The sequence below is a fragment of the Sus scrofa genome, chromosome 9 (assembly GCF_054392235.1).
Source record: "Sus scrofa isolate SSC_HxYL_T2T_F1_AM1 chromosome 9, Sscrofa_HxYL_maternal_Yorkshire_Landrace_v2.0, whole genome shotgun sequence".
Lineage (NCBI taxonomy): Eukaryota > Metazoa > Chordata > Mammalia > Artiodactyla > Suidae > Sus > Sus scrofa.
In genome coordinates, this window is record NC_139391.1 from 140599384 (window position 1) to 140624021 (window position 24638).

Genomic DNA, 24638 nt, shown 5'->3' on the forward strand with positions numbered 1-24638 from the left:
CACATGTTAGTGACCTCATATGATATTTGTCTTTCTCTGTCTGGCTTATTTCACTTAGTGAAATTTCTAGGTCCATCCCTGTGGCTGCAAATGGCGTTATTTCATTCTCTTTGATGGTGAGTAATATTCTATTGCATATACATATGACGTCTTCTTTATCCATTCCTCTGTCGAGGGACATTTAGGTGGCTTCCATGTCTTGACTATTATAAATGGTGCTGCCATCAACCTAGGGGTGCATGGATCTTTTCAAATTATGGTTTTCTCCAGATATATGCCCCCAGGAGTGGGGTTGCTGGATCACATGGTTGTTCTCTATCTGTTTTTTTAAGGAATCTCCATACTGTTTCCATAGTGGCTGTACCAATTCACATTCCCACCAACCGTGCAGGAGGGTTCCCTTTTCTCTGCACCCTCTCCAGCATTTATTATTTGTAGGCTTTCTGATGACGGCCATTCTGACTGGTGTGAGGCAATACCTCACTGTAGTTTTGACTTGCATTTCTGCAATAATTAGTGATGCTGAGGACATTTTCATGTGCTTTTTGGCCATCTGTCTGTCTTCTTTGGAGAAATGCTTGTTTAGATCTTCTGCCCATTTTTTCATTGGTTGTTTGTATTTTGATATAAAGCTACAGGCAGGTCCTGAGGGAAGGGTAGCTCTGAAGGCAGCAACAGGGCCCCAAGGAAAAATGACTTTCCACCTTCTGTCTTTCTTGGGCAGGGCGAGCATTTGCTTCCTTTTCCAAACCTCTCCAGTCTCCTTGTGCTCACACAGCCGATGAAGCTAAAATAATCCACAAAATCCTTTCAACAGACCCCACACCTTTCCTCTTCTGAGATTCTTAATGGTCTGACTGTGCACACAGTAACCCCCCAGAAACACACAGAATCCACTTCCCTCCCCTCTCCTGCCAGCAACTGGCCGGTGCTGCAGTGACCGTGCTAGAATCTCATTTCGACCTTGGAGTCTTGCTTCCCTCTTTGCAGACACCATTAATGCATGTCCCCATTCTTGCCTCAGGACTTCAAGGCAGGGTCCACCAGGGTCTCTCTTCCTTTGCATTAGATTGCATCTCCACATCTGCCCTGAAGAAGACGGACAACTGAGACAAGACAAAAGATTTATGCCCAGGGATTAAAAGCTCTTGCAAAGAAATCTGATCCCAGTTCCTGGCACTGAAATCACTTCTCTCTTTTCCCAATTTTTCTGTCCATAATAAACATGAATTCACGTGCTTAATTTCAAAGACTGCTTTTATTTTTAATTGCCCATGATTATTTGGAAAAGAGTAAATTTGGAGAGCTCACACTCCCTGCCTTCTAAATTTGTTATAAAGGTATGGTATAATAATGTAGTATTGGTGAATGTGTAGACATAGTTGCATAGCTCAATGGAATAGAATAGAGAGCCCAGAAATAAGCCTGAACACCTGGTTAGTTATTACAGAAGTACAAAAAGCAATTCAAAGGAGAGAAAATAGACCCTTTTCACTAAATTAGTGCTTGGATAACTGGATTTCTATATGCAAAAAGAGCAAAAACAAAACAAAAATGCCAACCTATACAAAATTAAGACACAGGTAAAGTATAGATGTGTGTGTATCCAGGTACATAAACGTGAATACTTTCATCCGGTAAGAAAGGCTAGTGACACCACAGTGGCGATGAACACATCTCATGTCCAGATATTGGTTTCTAAATACCATTCTCTAATCAAAAGGACCAGGGCTTCATGCATACAGGATTCCTAGGTTGAGGTAAGGGAGTATCTTACTGTGTAGACAGAAAGAGACTGCAACAACAACAAAGAGACATGTTAAAAGGCCGACCTGAAAGAATTCCCACTGACCCAAGTTGGAATTACTTGAGCAACAAAATAATAAGTATTGCATCATATGGAAGTTCCCGCTGTGGCTCAGCAGTAAAGAGTCCAACTAGTATCCATGAGGTTGCAGGTTCCATCCCTGGCCTCACTCAGTGGGTTAAGGATCTGGCATTGCCCTGAGCTGTGGTGTAGGCCGCAGATGCCGCGTGGATCCCGTGTGGTATAGGCTGGCAGCTGCAGCTCTAATTCAGTCCCTAGCCTGGGAATTTCCATATGCCACAGGTGCAGCCCCAAAAGTCAAGATAAATAAACAAATAAATAAACAAGTACGGTGTTATAAATGAATAATATATGTATTTATAATAATGGTGCATGTATTATTAGCAGTAGTATCCATGACTCCACACTGATCTAAATACATCGAGTTTATTTGTAAAGAAGACAGCACCACCGGGAGACAAAGATTACATAAACAGTCACGTATTCCATCCTGGGATGTACCACGATGGAAAATAAGATTAAAAACAAATGTATGTACAGGTACGACTGAGTCATTTTGCTGTACAGCAGAAACTAGCACAATGTTGTAAACCAACTGTACTTTAATTAAAAAAAAAAGTTATGTATTCCAATAACTTGTACCCCAGCTATCACGAACTGAGAAGGGCACCTGTGGGGCCCTTCCCAACAGTGCGTCACCTCCATCTAAATATGAAAACATGTCCAAAAATATGAGACAGATGCAAACTGAGAACAGTCCTCCACATTACTAAAATGTCCTGCTCCAGAAAGAAAAGGCGTGACACAGACTGGAGGAGTGACAGCTTAACGCAGCAGGTGTCTGGATGGGATGGCCATGGAGAAAGGGTACTGGCAGGAAATGGCGAAATTCCGGTGGACTCTATTTTAGTCAAAATTAGTTTCTGGTTTGACAAGTGTTCCATGAATGTGTTAGCACAGGAGGAACGGAGGGTGTCCTCAGGAATTCTCTGTTCAAAACCATCTAAACCTAAGATTGCATCAAAACGTGAACAATAACGTTAAGTATACCAAGGCAGAGGCAAGGTGTATCCTATCGGTGTTCGAGAGCAGAGCTTCTCAACCTCAGCACTACCGGCGTTCTTAGCCAGACAGACATTCTCAGCCGTGGCCCAGCCCCTTGTACTGCAGGATGTTTCCTACATCCCTGCCTCTCCCCGCTGGATGCCAGCAGCAGCAATATCTCCATATTTTGCCAAATGTTCTCCATAGGACAAAACTGTCCCTAGTGGGAGAGTATCACTTTCTAGAGAGCGTCAAATTGACATAATAGGCAAGAATAACAGCAGAGCAGAGGGCCATGCATTGATGCTAAAGCATACAAAATAATAATGATCTTGTCCTATCATTTGGTATAAATATTGTCCCCTTCTGGAGTTCCCGTAGTGGCTTAGTGGTTAACCAACCCAACTAGAATCCATGAGGACGTGGGTTTGATCCCTGGCTTTGTTCAGTGGGTTAAGGATCTGGCATTGCCATGAGCTGTGGTGTAGGTGGAGAGGTGGCTCGGATCCCGCACTGGTGTGGCTGTGGCGTAGGCCAGCAGCTACAGCTCAGACCCCTAGCCTGGGTATCTCTGTATGTCGTGGGTGTGGCCCTAAAAAGACAAAAAGAAAAAGAAATATGCATCCAGGGCTCAACAAGAGCCATTGCTCTGTCGGCCATTAAAAATGCAGGAGAAAGTCTTTCTGTTGAGTTCAAAATCAGGCTTTCGCTGTGGCCTTTTCTAGAAAACCAAAGATTGGACTTCAGTTTATAAGGACTCTACGTGGGTGAGTGTTCTGGGAATCCAGCTTGTACCTGCTGGTAATAAAGCTGGAACATCATACAATTTTTAAGCTTGTTATCAGGTAGAAGCTAGGATTGGGAGGCTGTAGAAATTCTGAAAATTTTTCAACTTTAATAATTTTGGTTTTAAAATCCCCCTAGTCCTTCTCTCTCTTCCTCTCTCTCTCTTTCCTATTTCCAGCCCCCTGCCCTGAATTTGTGGACACAGGACTGCAGAAGCCAGAGAGTAAAAGCCAGCTCCCCAGCCCAGCTGGACACAATACCAGTAGAGCATGCACTCCTGTTACTGGAGAGAAGAACTGGGATTCACCAGGTTGGAAAAATAAGATCAAGTGTTTACTATTTTTTAATGTTTGTTATCATGATAGTAAGTGTCTTCCAGCAACAAAAGCTCTCCACTTCAAGACAAAACAGCAAGAACTGGAGTGGGGCCAGTCCATGTGGAAGTGCACAGCATGGCCCTAGGGCATTGACCCTTGCTCGTGCTCGGTGTGCACACCTCGCCAGGACAGTGCCATTGGCAGCTGGGCCAGCACTGGACGCTACCTCAGCAAAATTTCCCAAAATTACCTTAGCGGTGTCCGAGCAACGTCAGGCTCACATCTTTTTCTGCCACTGGAGGTAAGGCCATGAAGCACTTTTGCTAAACCCTCCCTTAATTACAGTATCAACTTAGTTAATAGCAAAGCCTTCCCAAAAGTGTTGTAATGCACGATTCATTTCACATGGGTGTCAGCAGGGCTCAGGAAGTGTTTATTCCTAAAGACATTCAAATGTATGGGATAATACAATATGATATACCTCCCATCAGTATAAAATTTGCTCTTTAACTTGTGTTAGGAAGGCAGGGAAGATCTGGGAGAAGGTAAGTAATTTAACCATCCAACCTGATGTACATTTTATGGAAAGCTTTCATTTCAAGGGTAAATTTAGGTCTGCGATGGCATAGTCTCTCTAGCCTACTTGCGTTTTCCTCTGTAAGTGTGAACTTTCCACACACATAAGTCAGGATTATCCAAAAGAATCCACATCTGGAATATGTCCACAGACAGGGATGATCCCCTGGCAGAGGTTAAGCCATCCTGTAATTCTCTTTTTTTCAGGTTAATAAGGGATAATGACTAGTTTTCACCTGTTGTAGCAATGGATAGTTCTATGTATGGGGAAAAAAAAAAGAAGGCAACTTGAGCAGTGGTTAGGCAATAGCCCAAAGGCTCTGAAAATCTTCTGTTGGTAGAAATATCTCTACAGTACAGAGAACCATTAAGTTTAGTCAAGACCCCAGACCTAAATCAGCTGAAGTTTTCACACATTCCTCTCTTACCGCTGCGGTTCTGAGACAAGGTGGATGTGCCTTGGCTACTGCATCTTAGAGGAGGGTGGAGGAAGCCACACGTCCCTGACTATTGCCATGTCACCGAGTCAGTGTCTGTCCAGAACTTTCAAGAATAGGAGAGAAGGGTTTGTAGATCTGGAACCCTGGAAGCAAACGATTTTGTAGATAGGTACTCTTCTTGTCTCTGTGCTGGTCATCAGTGACCTGCCAAAGTGGCCTCATCGTCTCTGCTCCCCTGGTGTGTTTATTTGTTGCTGCAGCAGCTTTCTGGTCTTGGTCTTGAAGTGATGCTTATAGTTGTACCCAAGGCTATTGTGTAGAAGAGAGGAGTGCAGTTCTCAGAGAGACAGGGGATTATTGTTTCCTGTTCATCTGACTAAAAATTGCTGTTAATGGGTGCTTTTAGATGACCTAAGCAGTGGAGAATGTCGCAGAGTGACTTTGGAAACCTGCAACCAGGTGACGGATGCCAGTTGCCATGGTGAACTGCACTGTCTTTGTATGAGATGGAGAAATGAACTCAAAGGAAAGCTGCGATGGCACTGCCAAAAGGTTCAAGCAACTGAGTGAATGCCTATAAACTTGATGGCTTCCCACAGATCTCTGGGGAGGTGTTCATTTTTCGTCATCTTTGTTTCTTGGTGCTCCTAAGACTAAATAATCTCAATTTGCCGATCTTTATGCTTTCTGAATATTTCTTTCGCCTATTCAAATGATTCTATCTACAAAGCAGAAACAGACTCACGGGCATGGAGAACAGATTTGTGGTGGCCAAGGGGGAGGGAGGAGGGAGCGGGACGTATGGGGAGTTTGGGATTAGCAGATGCAAACTATTACAGATAAGCAATGAGGTCCTACTGTACAGCACAGGGAACCATGCCTGATCTCCTGGGACAGACCATGACGCAAGAGAGTATGAGAAAAAGAATGTATATATATATATGTCATGTGTATAATAATTTATACACATGACACATATATGTGACTGTGTCACTATGCCGTACAGAAGAATTTGGCACAACACTGTAAATCAAATATACTTTAGTGAATTAATTAAATAAATAAAAAATGGAGAAATTACGGAAAAGGAACCGAGCAGGAATTATGGAATTTAAAAGTACAACTGGAATTACAAGAATATTATAAAATTAAACTATGTAAAAGCACATCTATTATCATTTCATTTAGCTGAATATAATTTTGTACATATAACTTTTAACACCAAACAAGTTATAGGAAAAAGGGTCAACTCATAAAACTCATGTAAGTTTCAATCAGGAAAATAATTGTGATTTATACAAACCTAAATGTTGTGTATACAATATTTTATACAGTAAACTAATTTTTAAAAACTTTAATTGTGCCCCAAACTTATGGGGCTTTTTTTGTCCTTTTTTTTTTTTTTTTTTTTTTTTTGGTCTTTTTTGCCATTTCTTGAGCCGCTCCCACGGCATCTGGAGCTTCCCAGGCTAGGGGTCCAATCGGAGCTGTAGCCACCAGCCTGCACCAGAGCCACAGCATCGTGGGATCTGAACTGCGTCTGCAACCTACACCACAGCTCACGGCAATGCTGGATCCCCAACACACTGAGCGAGGCCAGGGATCAAACCCGAAACCTCATGGTTCCTAGTCAGATTCGTTAACCACTGCACCACAACGGGAACTCCCCAAACTTATGTTTTATCTTAGAAATGAAGCTATTGTTAAGCTCATAGCTTTAGTAACAAACACCATTTTATAAATGTACCTCTAACAATCTACCAAAAAAAAAAAGAAGATACAGGTTATTAATTTTATCTTTCTTTATTTTAGATATATTTGACTATTTGCCATAACTAATATACAGAACAAGTGAATTATTTATTTTTGAGCTGTCTTTCCCAAGTGGAAAAGTTTCCCAAGAGATGAAAAAAAAGGAAGAGTAACAGAAAATAAAATGAAAAAAAATGACAAATATAAATATCACTGCTAAAGGGCTAATTATAATTCTGGGAAGAATATTTAAACGTAGAATAAACACACACAAAAGTGGGTGATACACAGCTGGCTTTGACAAACCTTGGGCCTTTGACAGTTTGATCATTCAACATTATTTAAAAGCCCTCTCAATTCCTCCAAGCGCAGAGATGCAGGAGGGCACCCTTTCGTGTTTAACAGAATGACGTCTCTCTTGGATAAGCTAAATTGTCTCTTTCAGACAACCCTCTCTTGAGGCTCTTCAATTTTTGCTCTAAGGTACTTCTCAAATGAACCTTCTTTTTCCTGCCCACGCTGCCCTGAGCTCTGAAATGGCCACTGCTGAAACTGTGCCAGTGAGAGAGCCTAGCATGCAGCCAGGGTCATGATAGAATCCAGCATCACGTTAGAATTGAAGGAGGCAGGTGTTTAGCTCTGAAGAGTCCCCGGAGACCTGAACCACCTGGAAACACAGAGCCTGTGTGACTGTGTAGCTACAGCTCGGCCAGGGGCCCATCATCAGAGACAGGGGACCTTGCACAAGGCAGGACAGAAAAGCTGGTGGATGAGCCACCTAGCAGACCAGCCGCTGCTCTCCCCACAGAGGCTTCCTGCGGCAGACAGACACACTGGACTCAGAGACACCCAGAAAGGGCAGGAAGCAGATGCTTCTGTGACTGAGTGTCTTGCTAAGACACTCTGGGAAGACAGAGCAATGAACCACGGCTGGGATGGATGAATAAGCAACAGTCGCTCAGGTTGGCTAGAAAACAGGTGTTTGGTCATTTTTGTGTTCTGACAACGTTTATGTTCTTCATCTTTTTTTTTTTTTTTTTTTTTTTTTGGCTCACCTGCAGCAGATGGAGTTCCCAGGCCAGGGATCAGATCCGAAGATCCCAGCTGCCATTGCAACCCATGCCGCAGCTGTGGCAACACAGGATCCTTTAACCTGCCGTGCTGGCGGGGGATCAAACCTGTGTCCTGGCACGGCAGAGATGCAGCCCATCCCACTGTACCAGAGCGGGAACTCCCAGTGTTTTCGTTCCTGAGTAGTCAGGCCTGACTGTCGGGAGGTCTTACACCGGCCAGAGCAGCCTGGCCTGTGAAGGCTGCAGTTGGCCCACATGGGCACAGGGTCAGATCCTGGCTGCCAGCCAGTGCTTTCCTCTCTTTATGCTAAAATGTTGAACCTGTGGGCTCAGCTCATGGAAGTATCAAAAAATGTCTGTAATAAAATGTAATCTCCAAGGTTCAACCTTATGGAGGAAATGATTAGTCAGATCAGATCAGAGTTAACTTTGTTTCAGACGAAGTCTGGCTTTGTTTTCTTGTTCACATAAACACGTGCGTCCCCATGACAACCCCTTCATATCACCCTTAGGAAATGTAAATTAATCCCAAGTCCTCTCACTTCGCTTTGAAAAAGGCACAGTTTTAGTGTCCTTGGCTTCATACTGGTATAGCAACATCTGATGCTTCATACAGAGCAGAATGCAACACTTCGACAGCTAGTAATTTGTTCATGAATAAAAAGCTTCTCCCAATAAATAGGATTTAAATCATGGATGGAAACAATATGGCTGCTCTCGTTTCTGGAAATTGCAGCCGCGTGGTATAGAGATTCTTTGGCACAGACCCATCAAAAGCCCAAGTTGCATTAAATGTTTTCCAAGATTTGAAAATGTCCTTTCTTTACCGCAGATGCATATCGGATGGAAGTCTTTGTACTGTGGAATATCGCGCGCGACGCCTCGCTGGTGGAAGGATGGGTCTGAGCGATGCCTGGCCCCGTCCCCGGGCCGCCCGCGCACTCGGCCGCCCTGCGCGCGACCGGACGTCCTCCAGCCCCTCCTACCGCACAGAGGATGCGCCTGCCGGCGGTCCATCCAGGTAGGAAACGGGGCCCACGGCCCAGGCGAAAGGAAGGCTCGAACTGTAAGTCACTGCTGTTGAATAAAACCTCGTGAACTCGCTGTCCTCAGGCCTTTCCTTAAACCCAACAGCACCTTGGCCCACGTGGGTATGTACCGAGCTCTGTATCCAGGCAGCCCAGGGGATAAGAGGGATCATTCAGGGAATTCGCCTTTTCCTTCCTCCAACAGTCCTGTGAATGCGTTTAGTTCTGCGGACATTCAAGAGAGGCCACGGCCAGGAGTTCCCGTCGTGGCTCAAGGGGTTAAGGAATCCGACTAGGAACCATGAGGTTGCGGGTTCGATTCCTGGCCTCGCTCAGTGGGTTAAGGATCCGGCGTTGCCGTGAGCTGTGGTGTAGGTTGCAGACGCGGCTCAAATCCCACGTTGCTGTGGCTCTGGCGTAGGCCAGTGGCTACAGCTCCGATTGGACCCCTAGCCTGGGAACCTCTGTATGCTGTGAGAGCGGCCCAAGAAATGGCAAAGACAAAAAAAAAAAAAAAAAGGCCACTATCAAATAATAATACACAGCCATTACTGTCACTATGTCACTTATTCCCAAAGCATCCAAATCCTGAGGTTAAAATGATTTAAAGAAAGCAGAGCAAGGGCTCAGGTTAAAAATCTAAGTAAGTGTGACTCTCCCGCAGGCAGTGATGAGATTGGCTGGAGAGCCCTCAGGAACCAGCGGTCATCACCGGGAACGCTAGGCTGTCCACGTGCCTGTCAAACGTGCACCCCAACCGGCCTGGTCCCGTCAGTGGAGAGGGTGCCGGAAGCATCCCTCTACTACCTTGCCATGGGTCTGTGATCCCCGGGAGTCGCGAGTATCTGGAGGGGTGGCGGCGTGCCGGGCTGAAGACGGCTGGTCTGTTTACTGGGGCAACTGGAAGCGAAGTCCAAGTCTGAGGATTAGGAATGGAGGCTGCTTTGCCTTGCCCTGTCCTCTGCCACTTATGTAGTTACCTACGAATCGTGAGGTTGCTTTGTAAAATGCAGTTGTGATTAGCGACTTCGCTGAGCCAGTTAAGCGTGGACACCAGTGTTCAAATTCGGGAATGGGAATGACCCGGTGTGTTGAAGGTAGGCATTGGGAGATTCAGAGAGGTGATTTCCAGGCCGTGCAAGGTGGACTTTGCTTTACAGTGTCCCGGGGGGGCAGGAAAGTACATGGATGAAGATGCTTGGGAACCAAGAGCGCCCTGGTTCGATAATTTTATTAAGTAAAGAATGCTTAATTTTTACGTTAAAGGAAAAAAATTCTTCTGGGGGCTAATACGGCGTGGCCACATAGCAAACCATTAAATGCAAACTCTCTTACATTAAAATAGATAAGCAATGGCATCCTGCTGCACAGCACAGAGACCACAGTGGAAGATGGTGTGAGAGAGAATGTGTGTGTGTGTGTGTGTGTGTGTGTGCTGTATGGCAGAAATTGACACACACCACACTATAAATCAACTGTACGATATTCTGATAAAAAGTAAAAAAAAATAGAATATCATTCTAAACTTACATTTCCATTCAACAAAAGTGTCTTCTATAAATCTGAGTGCTTTTTGTGTTAGTCTCAGATGTGGAGGCTGACTTTCATATATCAGGTCTTCTTTTCAAAGCATCTGATGTAGCTGCCTTTTTACTCCTCCTGACCGTTCCTTGAACTCTCTGATTAACCATCGCAACTGTGCCTTCTCAATTCCACCAATACATCGGAACAGATGAGAGATGTGTGTTCCTTATTGGAAGTGCTGATTCACTCAGCACATTTTATTTCTGATCAGCCAACATGGTGACCGGGTCTTTCAAGGTCACCTTTTGTTCACCTTGGGGTTATACTGCATGTAGGCGAAATTGCATTTGGCCAGTATTGGCTAAGCTGTTCATTTTATAACTAGAATTGTTCATGAATACTGACATACACCATTCTTGATTAGGTTTTTTTGAGATCATTTAAAATCTGGAGAAAGCAAAGAAACACTGAAATTTGAGACTCTACCAAGACACATCTAAGCGGGTAATCAGGGGATATGAACTCCGTCGCGGTTACAAATTAGCCCCTGAATCATAGCAACACCACACCAAAGATGTATTTCTTTTTTTTCCTTCTCTTTTTCTTTTGTTTCTTTCTCTTCCCTTCTTTATTTATTTATTTTTTTCTTTTTATGGATGCACCTGAAGCATATGGAAGTTCCTGGGCTACGGGTCAAATTGGAGCTGCAGCTACAGGCCTACACCATGGCCACAGCAATGCTGGATAGGGAAGTTCCCAGGCTAGGAATGGAATCAGAGCTGCCACTACCAGACCACCTCACAGCCACGGCAAAGAGAGACCCGAGCCGCAACTGTGACCTGTGCTGCAGTTTGCAGCAATGCCGGATCTTGAACTCACGGAGAGAGGCCAGGCTTTGAACCCGCAGCCTTGGGGACACTATGAGCCATGACAGGAACTCCTTGAAAAGCTCTTCTAAAACATTGGTCCCAGGGATCCTCCCAAGATATTCTGATTTACAGGATCTGATATCATGGGTCATAGTCGTACAGGCAGGTGGGTGAAGACCCACCTTGAGTCTTAGAAATTACTGCTCCCACTTGGACTTGTATGCGACACGGTCAGGGTTAACATGACATGACAAGCTTCATACTGGAGTGCAGTCAGCCACAGGGTCTTTACAAATAGATAGATAACGGGATATAAGTTGACTCTGTCTTAAAGCATGAAGTCAACGTATTCCATAAAGTTAACGCATGCTCACTGCAGGAAAACAACATAACATACCGACAGTCCACCACCCAAAGGCTAAAACACAGGTGAGATTGTGATGTATTTCCCTGCACTCTTTTCTTAGGCATTAATTGTTTCACGCAACTTAGGAAACACTGTACATATACTTTGATTGTGTTTCCAACTTACACTACAGCTTGCTTTTTTCCATGTCAATTACGTATATTTTCTTTTTTCCTTCTTTTTCTTTTTACTGCTGCACTTGAAGTTCCTGGGCTAGAAATCAAATCAGAGCTGCACCCGGGGTCTACACCACAGCCACAGCAACACCAGATCTGAACTGAATCAGTGACCTACTATGCCACAGTTTGCAGTAATGCCAGATCCTTAACCCACTGAGTGAGGCCAGACATCGAACCCCACTCCTCACAGACACTCTGTCAGGTTCTTAACCTGCTGAGCCACAACAGGAACTCCGATTAAACACCATTTTCATTGGATTTGTATTGTTCAATCAATGGCTAATAATTATTACTTAATTCTTTATGCAGTTTAGGTACTTAGCATATAAAATAAATAATCACACTGTGATGGCCTTTTTTTGTGGATAAGGCTTTGTCTGTATTTTTATTGATTTTTTTTTTGAGTGATAACCCCTAGTAAAGAGTTATGGGGTAAAGTTACATGATTCTTTTTATTTCTGAAATATACGGCAAATTTCCCAACTTTAAAGTTTTTGCTCAATTCTCACCCACACACAACAATATAAATGAGCGCTTTTTAAAATAATTTTTCACTTATCACATCAGCTGTCGACCTACCAAACCAGAAGGAATAAACAGCACTTGATGATAATTGTGGATTTTTGATGCGTAGAATGGCTTCATTTATCACCATTAATTTATCGCCATGTGTTCACTGGTCAAGAGGGAGAAAAGACCCTTCACTTTGCCCACTTCTCCTCTGGGACTTTGTAAAAAGACACGACCTGGACTCCACCCACACGTTAGAGGCAGCATTTACCCTTGGAACCCCTGGAGTAATGTTTCTCAAGATGCAAGAATACAAAAAAAGCCAGAGTGAGCCTCGGCAGCAGTGAAACGGAAAAGTACAAGCTCTGGGACCCTGTGTAGCGCTGGTCCAGCTGCAGAATCTGCAGGAAGCGTCCTCTCGGCCCTGCTCACCCTGGAGATGCCAGGTGCAAATCTGGGGGTCCCGGGGCCACGCCACTTAGGCCAGCAGGCTACCTATTCAGGGGGAGGTCCCACAATCACCTTTATATTGATATTTGCTGGGATAACTCACAGCACGCAGAAAAGTGCTACACTTGCAGTTACGGTTTTGTTCTAGTCAAAGGAAACACCTTAGAACGAGCCAAAGGAAAGACGCCCACAACAAAGTGAGAGAGGGGGTCCGAACCCACATCACAAACCCGCGTCAGGTTGCACAGGGACCAGAGGCCGCAGGAAACAGAGACACGGAAGTCAGGCAGCACATTCGGGACCAGAGGCCACCCTCGGGGCGGAGGGCACAGACTTCTTTGAGAAAAGCTGTGTTTTCGCTGCGTAGACCCAGCTTACCTTCAGCTTAATTTTATCCTATTTATCAATGGCTTTGTGGTTGCGTTTGTTTACGTTTTAACTTCATGCTTTTTCAATGTGGATGATTTCCAGAAACAGTCTACAAAGGCCTATATCTTTCACCTTTTTGGTAAATGCCGGGTCTGCTTACTGGGGGTACCATTTCTATTGAAAGAGGCCAAGCTAGGCAGGTCTAGGCTAAAACCCAGGCCCACAGTTTACTGGACAAGTGGATAAACTTATCCAGGACTTTTCCAGATATAAAATTTGGACAAGGTCCATTTCAAATAACTGTAATGAGGTTGAATCAACCATATATGTATCTATATGTAAACGAGCATGTGGGCTTGTGGATACACACACACATAGGCATTCCTCCTGTGGCTCAGTGGGTTAAGACCCCGTGTTGTCTCTGTGAGGATGCAGGTTCCATCTCTGGCCTCACTCAGTGGCTTAAGGATCTGGCGTTGCCACAAGCTGTGAAATAGGGTGCAGGTGGAACTCAGATCAGGTATTGCTGTGGCTGTGGCAGGTCTCAGCTGCAGCTCTGATTAGACCCTGGCCCAGAAACTTGCATATGCTGTCGGTACAGCCATAAAAAGAAAAAAGAAAAAGAAATGAATGAAATAAATCATATATTGTAATTGTATATATATATACATTCTATGTAATTACCTAACAGATGTTACTGTCACATAATGCGCTATTATCAAGTCGCTCAGTAAACCTCTGTCTTCCCCCAGCCTTGATCCTTTTATGCTCAAACATCAGCTTTCCATAGCAGACACTGTCTCCCAAGAAGTCCTCAGCTCCAGATCCTCAGCTCATGGGCTTAACCAAGAAAGAACAAGGAAACGATACGCACAAGAGAACCTCGACCCTCATTCATCCCCTCCTGCAGTGGTTTCAACCAGATCTCATGGGCTTAGCAGACACAACTTAGAATAGATTTACAAGGAGATCCTGCTGAATAGCATTGAGAACTATGTCTAGATACTCATGTTGCAACAGAAGAAAGGGTGGGGGGAAAATGTAATTGTAATGTATACATGTAAGGATAACCTGACCCCCTTGCTGTACAGTGGGAAAATAAAAAATATGTGTATATAAAAAAAAAGTGAATGGAAAGTGGCTCCCTGACGGTTCCACCGTGTCCGAGGTTATAGCAAAGGTAATTTGGAGGTGACACTGGGGAGGAGAGCCAAGAATGAGCCTGGATAAAGATGTGCTCCCTGACTTCTGAGCCTAACCTGATTCGGCTGGAATGACAACGGCGATTTTCCAGAATGATAGTTGAAAGTCTGAGGGACCCACTCTAGTAAAAAGAAGTGACAATAATCCCAAGAAGAAATGATAACATAGAATTTTACAGTGAAAAGGTAGCAGTGGAAAAGGTGCCATTGGCCATTTTATCCCAAAGGGTTTTATTCCTCTTTTGCGTGAAATAGCTGAAGGGAGGTATAGGATATAGGAGCAGAACTGTTTTCGTTTTTATGAGATTCTTACTCAGTTTATAATTTGATGGTGTTACCTTTCAAAAGCATCCTCAAGTGATTTAAGATAATACAGTGATGTCTCAGAAGCTCAAAAGAAAGGCGCACTTCCAATGATCCATTTCAGCAGTAGAAATAACGTAAATTATTTTGACAGTGAAATAGTAAAACAAGACCACTGTTAAAGGAGCTTCATAAAATGATACATCAGAGCCACTGGAATCATAAAATTTAATTTCAGAAGACACCTGCAGTTCATGTACACAACCTAGTATATACCACAAGTGTGGGGAAGCAGCCTGGCGTGTATTCCCACTGAATTCCATTCTACATTTGAAAATTTATTTTCTTATGGAACTATAGTTGATTTAAAATGTGTTTGTTTCCAGTGCACAGTGAAGTGATTCAGTTTTATATATGTGTATACACGTCTGTATGTATATACCCTTTTTCAGATTATTCTCCCTTATAGGTATTAAAAAATACGGAGTATTGTTTTCTGTGCTACACAGTAGGGCTTTATTGGTTCCCTATTTTAAATATAATAGTGTGTATTTAGAACATGATTGGCTGTGGTGTTTGTTGACAAAATGAGTAAAGTGTGATTCAGAGAACCATAGTGAGTTCTTCAGAATTATGTTAATTTAGCTGAGGGATTTGCCCCCTTCTTTCCATTCTAATCCCGAAATTATAAGACCCACTTCCCATGTATCACAGAACTCTACTATTCATAATAGAAACTGAGGTAGACATGCCCCTGGCCAACAGAACCTTTGAAAGGTGTATTGGAGACCTGACTGTCTTTGAGTTCAAGAGCACCCCTGGCAACTGCCATCTAGATGTCAGGAGAGCCAGGAAGGCGTTCCTTGCAGCCTGGAGCTGGCGACTCAGAGGGCTGTGGATGAATGCAGCCCCTTCAAGCATCATTCTTGTAGGTCTGACAGGCACACGGCTCCCATCGCTCTTCTCCCTTGCAGACTTCAGGTAAGTTGATTTCAGAACAATCCAGCCAGAGTCCTGGCGGTACGGGCTTTGGGCTAAATCATTTTTACCTTTGCAAACATGCTCATATGTGCACTTTTGAAACCAAACAAAAAAAGATTAAAAATGGGTGTGGAATGCAGTAAACCATCGTTGGTACCATCTGTGAATGGGGGTCATCAACCCTTCAACATTCCAAATGCCTTCTTTCCACCCTCCCCCTTGAATCACACTTCAGGAAGGCATCCATTCCAGGATGGCAGTTATTTTTCCTCAGCGCTTGAAACATTATTATATTACCCCGGAGCAAGAGTTTCCTTTGGGAAGATTAGAATCGTGTTGTTGGCTGTGGTGTTTCACGGGGCATTTATAAGGCTTGTATTGCCCACAGTGGTCCACGGGCACCCCTTTTCACGAATCCAGGTCAGCGTTTACTGTGCTTCGCCCAGCTTAAGGTTCGTGATGTTCCGGGTGCATGAAAACTCTTTGAAGAGCACTGGTCCCCTTCCTCCGCTTCCTCTTGTTCTAGAACTCCTGTTTCATGTCTTTCTGACAATTTCATTACAGCACTTATATCCTGAAGCTTGTACACAACATCCTCTGACTCATCGTGGTATTAAACCCCTGGGCTGGCCTCTGGGGCGGTCCCTTCAGGGGTGCCATGACCTTTCTGGCACAGAGGAGTTTCCTCTTTATCAGGATCCATTTCTATAAACGTACCTGATGGTTCATGGTATCTGGAGTTGCTAAGTGCTGCAGTAGGGAGAGTGCTGGCCAACCTGTCTCCTTGAGGAAAGAATAGTACGTGTTATTCACTATTCCACCTGCCCAAATATGTGCTCTTACAGTATCTTCATGTTGTTCCCATACCGGTTACTTATTTGCATAAAGAAAATGAGGTATATAGGCATCTTAGATGGTCCTTGAAACTTTCTCACTGATTCCACGGATGTGCCTGTTTCAGGCCGGTTAAGTGGCAAAGCCCACCATGTTTACCTTTCAGGTAGTAATTTCACATTTGTCTCTTTCCAGCCGAGCAGGGTTGTCAGCTGTAGAGCCAACTGACACCCATGTTTTTCTCCCCACTTTCTCATACTGGCGGCCTAACAGTCTTCTTTCCCACCCGTGCCATGACTGTGAACTTCCTCACCTAGACCCTCCATCCCGTTGCCATGGCAAAGTCTGAAAGATACCCAGCACCGTCCAAGTTGATTTTCCCAACTAGATACACCTTGTTGGTATGGACAGGTTCTGCAGTTCACTGTCATAGACCATCTACAGGGGTCTCATCCAACCTCAGCTTCCCCACTCTCAAAACCAGAACCAAAATGGGCAGAAGAACTGAACAGACATTTTTCCAGAGAGGAGATACAGACAGCCAACAGGCACATGAGAAGATGCTCACTGCTGCTAATCACCAGGGAGATGCAGATCAAAACCGCAAGAACATATGAGCTCCCCTCCGTTAGAATGGCTTTCATCAAAGTCGACAAATAAGAAATGTTGGAGCGGGCATGGAGGAAAGGGAGCCCTGGCACACCATTGGTGGGACGGTAAATTGGTGCCGTCATCGTGGAAAACAGTACACTCGAAAAACTGAAAATAGAGTAACTGATTTCACTCCTGGGTATATATTTGGAAAAAAAAATCCCACTAATCAAAAAGATATAATGCACCTCAAAGTTCATGGCAACATTATTTACAAATGCCAAGGTGTAGAAGCAACCATCCATCAACAGATGAATGGGTAAAGAAGATACGTGTGTACACACACACACACACACACACACACACGGGAATACTACTCAGCCATAAAAAAGAACAAGATCTTTTGTCATTTGCAGCAACATAGTTGGACTTGGAAGACATTATGCTTAGTGAAATGAGTCAAACAGAGAAAGAAAAATACTGTAAGTCACTTATATGTGGAATCTAACAGATACAACACACTAGTGAATATAACATAAAAGAAGCAGATGAGTAGAGAACTAACTATTGGTTCCTGGGGGAGGTGGCACATAGGGGTGGGGGAATGGGAGGTACAAACTATTGGGCATAAGGTAGGTTACAAAGATGTACTGTACAACTTGGGGAATATAGCCAATATTTTATAATACCTGTAAGTGGAAAGTAACCTTTAAAAACTGTATACAAATCAGGAATGAAAAAGAAAAAAGAGGAGTTCCCTGGTGGCCTAGCAGTTCAGTATTTGGCATTTTCACTGCTGTGGCTCGGGTTTGATCCCTGGCCCGGGAACTTCTGCATGCCATGGGTGCAGCCAAAAAAAATTAGCAACCACAAAAGCAGATCTGTCATAGCCTTTCATACCCCCATTTAGTCTCTGTTTTCTATTCCTAAGGAACTGGAATTATTTTTCTGTTTTGGGGTCTTCCTTATTACCATCAGTTTATTAAGCAAAAGAAAATGAGTAAATTCTGTTTGAGATTGTAGCAGGAAAGGCCACTATACTGTTTTGGGGAGTTCTTCCTCCAGCTTCCTTTCCCAGCTACTGCTCCTGGTTACAGAGACAGTGAAGCACGAAGAAAACCAAGCCCCTTCTCAGCTCAGTGGTGAACTCAGCCTCCACTGAGCAAAAAAGGCTTTTGGCGGTGAAATCCATCCGGACCAAAGAGTGGAACTCTTCACTGGGTGATTCACTTGCTGGGGACTCCACACACACACACTCACACACACACACACACACACACACACACACACACACACACACCCAGAGTCCAGGACAGGAGTGGCATCTGCAACTTCATTCTCTCAGCCATCTTAATATCTCTTCACCACACACATGACCACAATAGTCAGCATGTTTCATTTTCATAACATACATGCATGGAATCCGGGTTTTGGAAGCATGTCCCTAATGAACTTGAAGCATCAAGGATAGTTACTATCCTCATGGGAAAATTCTTAGGGAATAACAGGCTATTCCACTGGAACAAACTGAGTGGCTACGACCTGGCTTTGATGGGTGGACGTGGGCTTTCAGACTCTGAGCAAGCTGTGCAGAAACTCGCTTGGCAGACAGAGCTGAGATTCTTGCTGGCAGTGTCCCAGTGGGAGAGAATGTTTCTCAGGAGAAAACAGGTTTTCTTTGGAATCACTTCCTGATCTCTCGTTGAAATGATGGCTTTAGGACCCACGAAGGGCTACCCAGCCTTCCACTTAGGGGCCAGATCCACGAGGCAAGAAAAGAAAGCAAACAGGCTGGACTCTGAGTGGAGCGGGACACAGGCTATGGCGTGATATCCTTTAGTTTGGGTCAATGCAATCTCTTCTCTCTCTGAGCTGTCTATCTAGCCCTATCCTCTGCCATTAGTGAGGGCTGGGGACCTGAGTTAAGAGTGACATTAAACACATTTAATTGGCAACTTGCTCAAAACTGTTTTGTGCTGGGGTCGAGATATGTAGAAATGTTTCCAGTATGTTCAAAGGAAAATAAGCTTGGTATAAAACAGGTACAGGAAAGCCTTAAAAATCTCTCACTGTAAATTAATAATCACCCCCCCCCAAAAAAAAACCAGTACCAAGGGATTCCTTTCTCTCCACTTTCTCTTCCAATTAGTAATTTCGGAAAACCTGCACAGTATCGCTCTTGAAAGGGGGTCAGTCTGGGGAGAGCAAAGACTGCTTGGCAGTGAAGAGCAGAATAAAAGTCGGGGTGGCCACATTCCCAAGGATAGAGCGAGAAAGCGTCTTTCCACACTTCTCCTCCGATGAGATAGTTTTAACCTACTGCATTGTGGCATTTTCTAGAAGGCAATTTAACTCAAAGGGATATTTCAAAAATAAATTATGAATTTCTCTAAAACGAGCTTAAGAAGTGACAGCAAGAAATGGGGCATGATGGAGAACTTGAATTCAGAAGATAAATTTATGGAAATTAATCTCAAAAGACACTGATTCATGAACCAGAATTACAATTTACTTATTTCTTTGCCAACTGGTGCTTTTTTTTTTTTTTAAATTTTGTTCACCAACTCATTCTCAGTGTAAAAAAAAATGTGTCCAAAAAAGAAATATTGAAAGCTTTATCTATCTCTCCACTGTTACCTCACTAGAAAGCATTTTGTTAACATTTTTATAAAATGACTTTTATTTTCCTTTTAACTTTTTATTTTGGTATAATCGTAGACTCACAAGAAGATGCAAAAATAGTACGAAGAAGTCCTGTGAGCTCATCCTCAATGGCAGGACTACACATCTTACTCAGATTCTTTTTCAGTTTTTGCAGGTGTGTAGTCACTTTCTTTTGTAGGTGTGTGCGTGTAGTTCTATGGAATTTTATTACATTGATAGATTTACGATAAAATCACAGCCAAGATGGAACTGTTCGGCACCAAAAGGACATTCTCTAATTCTCTGATGCTTCCATTCTTGGCCACATTATCTGCTTCTTTCCTTAACCCTAAAAAAATCGCTGATCTGTTCTCTGCATCTGTGTCATTTTGAGAAAGTTATATCGATTGAATTATACAGTATCTAACCTTTGGATACTGGCTTTTCTCACTCAGAAAAACACCTTTGAGATGTATAAAAGTTGTTGAGTGTATCGGTAGCTCGTTTTCTTATTACTGCAGAGTGGTTTTCCACTGTGGGAAAGTACCACAATTTCTGTACCCATCACCAATTGAAACACATTTGGGTTGTTTCCGGTTTTTAATTATTGCAGATAGAGTTGCTATAAACATTTCATATACAGGTTTTTAAAGGAACTCCAGTTTTCGTTTTTCTAAAATAAATACCCAGAAGTAGGACTGCTATGTCGTATGATAAGCTTAGTTTAGTTTTGTTTGATAAGGAATCCTAAACTATTTTCTGGGGTGTGAGTACGATGTGACACTTCCCACACAATGCATGGAAGACCCGGCTTCTCTGCATCCTCAGCTTTGGGAACCTAGTTGATTTGTTTCGTTTTGTTTTGTCCTCCTAATGCATGTGCATGCCATCCGATATGACTTTAAGGTACACTTATCTGACGGCTCATCAGGGGGAGCATCTTTTCGGGAGCTTCTTTGCTATTTTTATATCTTCTCTTTTTAAGTGTCACTTTAAGTTTGGGGGCAATTTTCTAACTGGACTGTTTGTTTCCTGTTGATTTTCGCATCCTCATTATATATTCTGGGTACAGGACCTGGCCTGAGAATGTGACTTTCAAATAATTTCTTCCCATCTGTGACTGTAGCCATATATATTCCTTTGATAAGTACTTAAATAAGAAAAAAAAATCTTTTTTTTATAAAAAAATTAACTTACAGATAAAGCCATTCTATAAAATATATTTAGAAAAACAAAAGTAAACTTAAAATTGTATGAATTGGTCAATATTTCAGTACCAGTCATGCTTAGAACTAATCTAGGCATCCTGTAAGCCATTAATTAACTCAATTTATTATCTGCACAGGGCTGAAAGTTCCTAAGGATTTTGAAATTTATAATTAATGACATAAAATAAACATAAAGTTATTATTAATACATTGATAAAAATGATCATTCAATTTAGTTGAATACAAGTTGGAATTTTTAACAATATTAAAATGTATCTAGAAATAGTGTTATCTTATTTGATCATAAACCAAAAAAAAAAAATTTAAGAAGTATGGAATAACTAGAAACTTCATAAGAAAACAAACCTAAATCTTCTAAAAAAAATAAAATGTATTATTGTATTATCACAGGGAAAAACATAAAGCTTTTCCTTTTTCTTATTTTTAATCAAGATTATTAAACCAGATAGTTTGTGAATGCTTCATGTTAATTATGTCAATTTGTTTCTGATCCAGAAACAACTTGAAGTCTAGAAATGTTAAGGTATTAGAAGTTTGGTTTTCTAATTATATTTTTCATTTTTTTTAGATGCATTAACTTTTTTTTTCAAAAGGTTTTTATTTTTTCCATTATAGCTAGTTATTTTTTTGTAAAACTTGGGGAAATGAGTTTTCTATACGTGCTTATTTTTCCATACGCACCAATAAAAACAGAGATCCCGTGATTCAACAGACAATAATCTGATGTACCAGTCACTTCTTAAGTTAAGGAGACCATTTAGACTCACTCAAGAAAGCTAAAGACTTTTCCTATACGCAATTACACGGACCCCAGACACAGAGATCTACAGTTCCAAGGTCACTTTACCAACCACAGGGCAAAAGTAAACATGGGAAAAAAAATTCAATAGGGCAGATCTCAAAGACCTGCTGCTTTTCCAGCTGAGTACACAATCCGTAATTGACTTGATCTCATAAATAAATAAACAGCTATTAAGCAAGAAAACAAACTGGATTCTCCACCATGTTGTGCTTAACAGAGAGTAAATATCCATCATCTTTCAGACAGACGTTACCCAATGGCCAGTCCATAAACAGTTTCCCACACAGGCCATCTGATGTAGGGGCAATTTATTAGCATTGCAGAATCAGAAACAAAACAAAAACATTGGTGTGAAAGACAAAAATATTAGCTGGTTAGGGAAGGTCAAGTTCAGGTGCCCTTTGGAGTTTGTTTGGGGAAATCCGAAAACGATACGCCTAGGCTTTCACCAACCATGAAGTTCAATTCACCAACCAACCGGTCAAGTGAGTCTACTTGAACATTTCAACAGAACCTCTGAAACTCTAAATCATCATCTTTAAAAGGTAAAATTACGATCTCATATAAATATAAGAGAAGTATATAAAAACTGTATTCAAGTCGCTGATTAATGAGGAAACACATGAAAGATTAAAACCAGTTCAGAGAACATTTGAGGAGATTAATTAAGAAAATTGTAACATAAGATTCTTGGGTCAGATGCAAAGATAGTTATTAGAAGGCAATTACCATAACCTTTATAGTTATCTGTTTCCCTGGGATGGAGTTATTTGTTCCTCTAGCATACAAAATGCTACATGAAAGAACAAAAGCAGAGGGAAAAGTTATTTTATGCCTAGACTTACTCCTAGGAGATACTTCTTAGAAAATGGAACATTTGAGCGTGTGTATGATTAAATTCATATGAAAGAAAGGCATCCTGAGCAAAAAGACTTACGTGAGAAAATACGCTATGAAAGTCATCGCATTTTGGTGCAAATGTAACAACAGAAGAGAATTAGAAGAGGTAAGTGAGGGGGAAATAGTCAATGAGCCTGAAAAAGCAGATTGGAAATTAAACATATTTTTAAATGGGTGCATATATATTTACAATTGTTATATCTTCTTCTTAGATTGATCCTTTGATCATTATGTAATGTCCTTCTTTAAACAACCCCATCAAAAAATGGGCAGCAGATCTCAACAGACAATTCTCCAAAGAAGACATACAGATGGCCAAAAAACACATGAAACGATGCTCAGCATCACTCATTATTAGAGAAATGCACATCAAAACTACTGTGAGGTACCACCTTACACTCTCTCACTCTCCAAGGAGACCTCTCACACCCAGCCGTGGCCCGTCAGTGGAGGAACGAATCAATGCAATGTGATGTATCTGCAGGATGAACTATTATTCGGTCAGAAAAAGGAAAAACGTACTACCTCATGCCACCTTGTGGATGCACTTCCTGACTCCAGGGTCCCAGGGAATCTGAGGTCTTCCAGCACCTGGCATCTGCAGAGACCTCGCGGCAGAGAGGAGGGCTGGTAGGGACCCTGTGAGTCCACAGGATGGAGGGCTGTGCACGTGTAAACCCCATGCTTCTCCCCAGCGCTCGGCACAAAGCACAGAGGGAGGAGCCTTCTCTGCAGCGGATGCAGGAGCCCCGTGGCTTTGCCCTGCTGTTTGAGGTCTACACCTCCCACCATGCTGCACGAACCCCATCTACTCATCAGCCATTCCTTGAATGCTGTGCCTCAAGGGTTATGGATGTTTCCTAGTGCTGTCAAAGATGCAGTGTGAATTCCTTATGCTCATTCTTCTGGGTTTTGAATGATGTCCAAAGGGCCAAGGTGACAGTACCATTTTTATTCCACCGTTTTTCTGAGAATGGCTGTAGAGTGTTTAAAAACCACTTTCGTATGAATAATCACCTTCTGTCTTGATGACACCTTTGTGTGGTTGGGAGATTAACTCCACGGTTATAAATCACCCAGTATCAACGAGGCAGGAAGTGGCAGCAACTTGATTGGAACCAGCGTTTTCTGTTTCCCAAATGTTCCTTTTTGATATTTTGTAACACGATTTGTGACCCTTGGAAGAATGGAAGCAAGACGCCTGAGCCTAAATTCCTCAGGTCAAAAGAAGAATATGGGGTTACTGTGCACATTTGATGAAATAATGTATAGCAGTTATTAAACAGAGGTGTTCAATTGATGCTGAATTCTTTTGCATAAAGTGAACAAACTGAATTTATGAGAGCGTGTTGTCTTTACTGGAAAAATGCGATTTGCAAATAAGGGATCATCTGACTTTCTTTTTGGCCATACCCACGAGGTGTGGAAGTTCCCTGGCCAGGGGTCAAACGCGGGCCGCAGCAGTGACACAAGCCACAACGGTGACAAAGCGGGCTCCTTAAACGGCTGAACCACCAGGGGACTCCTGAGATCATCTTAAAGTACGCCCTCGTTAGGCACCACATCTCACCTGGCCTGCTCCGTGCAGTTGAGAACCGCATTGTATCTCATCAAAGCTGTGGTGTCTGTGGGCTGATCTGCATGAGGGTTAAAGGCTGAGAGCAATGGATGACCCCAGACTAAGCGGGGTCACCTGACCCCACCATTCCGTATCCAGGTCATTCTGGCTGAGCAGAGCATCCGTTTTCTTTCCGGAAATCGAGGATGGGGTAGAAGCTAACTTGTAGGTCATTATGAGTTTTTATAAGAGCCGACGTGTTGAACTGGTTTGGAAGACTGCAGGGGGTGGTGGCAGCCACAGGCACTGGAGGGGCAGTACTTTCCCGGCACCCAGGCCTCCCCTACTCTGCACCCCTCGACAGGGTTATAAGCTCACCTGTACTGGCGAGGAGACTGTGCTTCAGAGAAGTCAAGGGTCTTACTCAGATTCCCTGGGTTGGGG

At 42.9% G+C, this 24638-nt stretch overlaps 1 long non-coding RNA gene across 2 annotated transcripts in view; it reads right to left on the bottom strand.

The window, feature by feature from the left end:
* The window catches only part of LOC110255548 (uncharacterized), a 266752-nt gene that overhangs the window by 99450 nt on the left and 142664 nt on the right, over positions 1 to 24638 (bottom strand). The window contains exon 4 of one of the 2 annotated variants that reach the window (XR_014816885.1): positions 14871 to 16420. The exons of the other annotated variant lie outside the window; for it this stretch is intronic. This is a non-coding gene — a long non-coding RNA (uncharacterized LOC110255548). Of the gene's footprint in view, positions 1 to 14870; positions 16421 to 24638 lie in introns of those variants that run through there. 2 annotated transcript variants of the gene reach the window in all.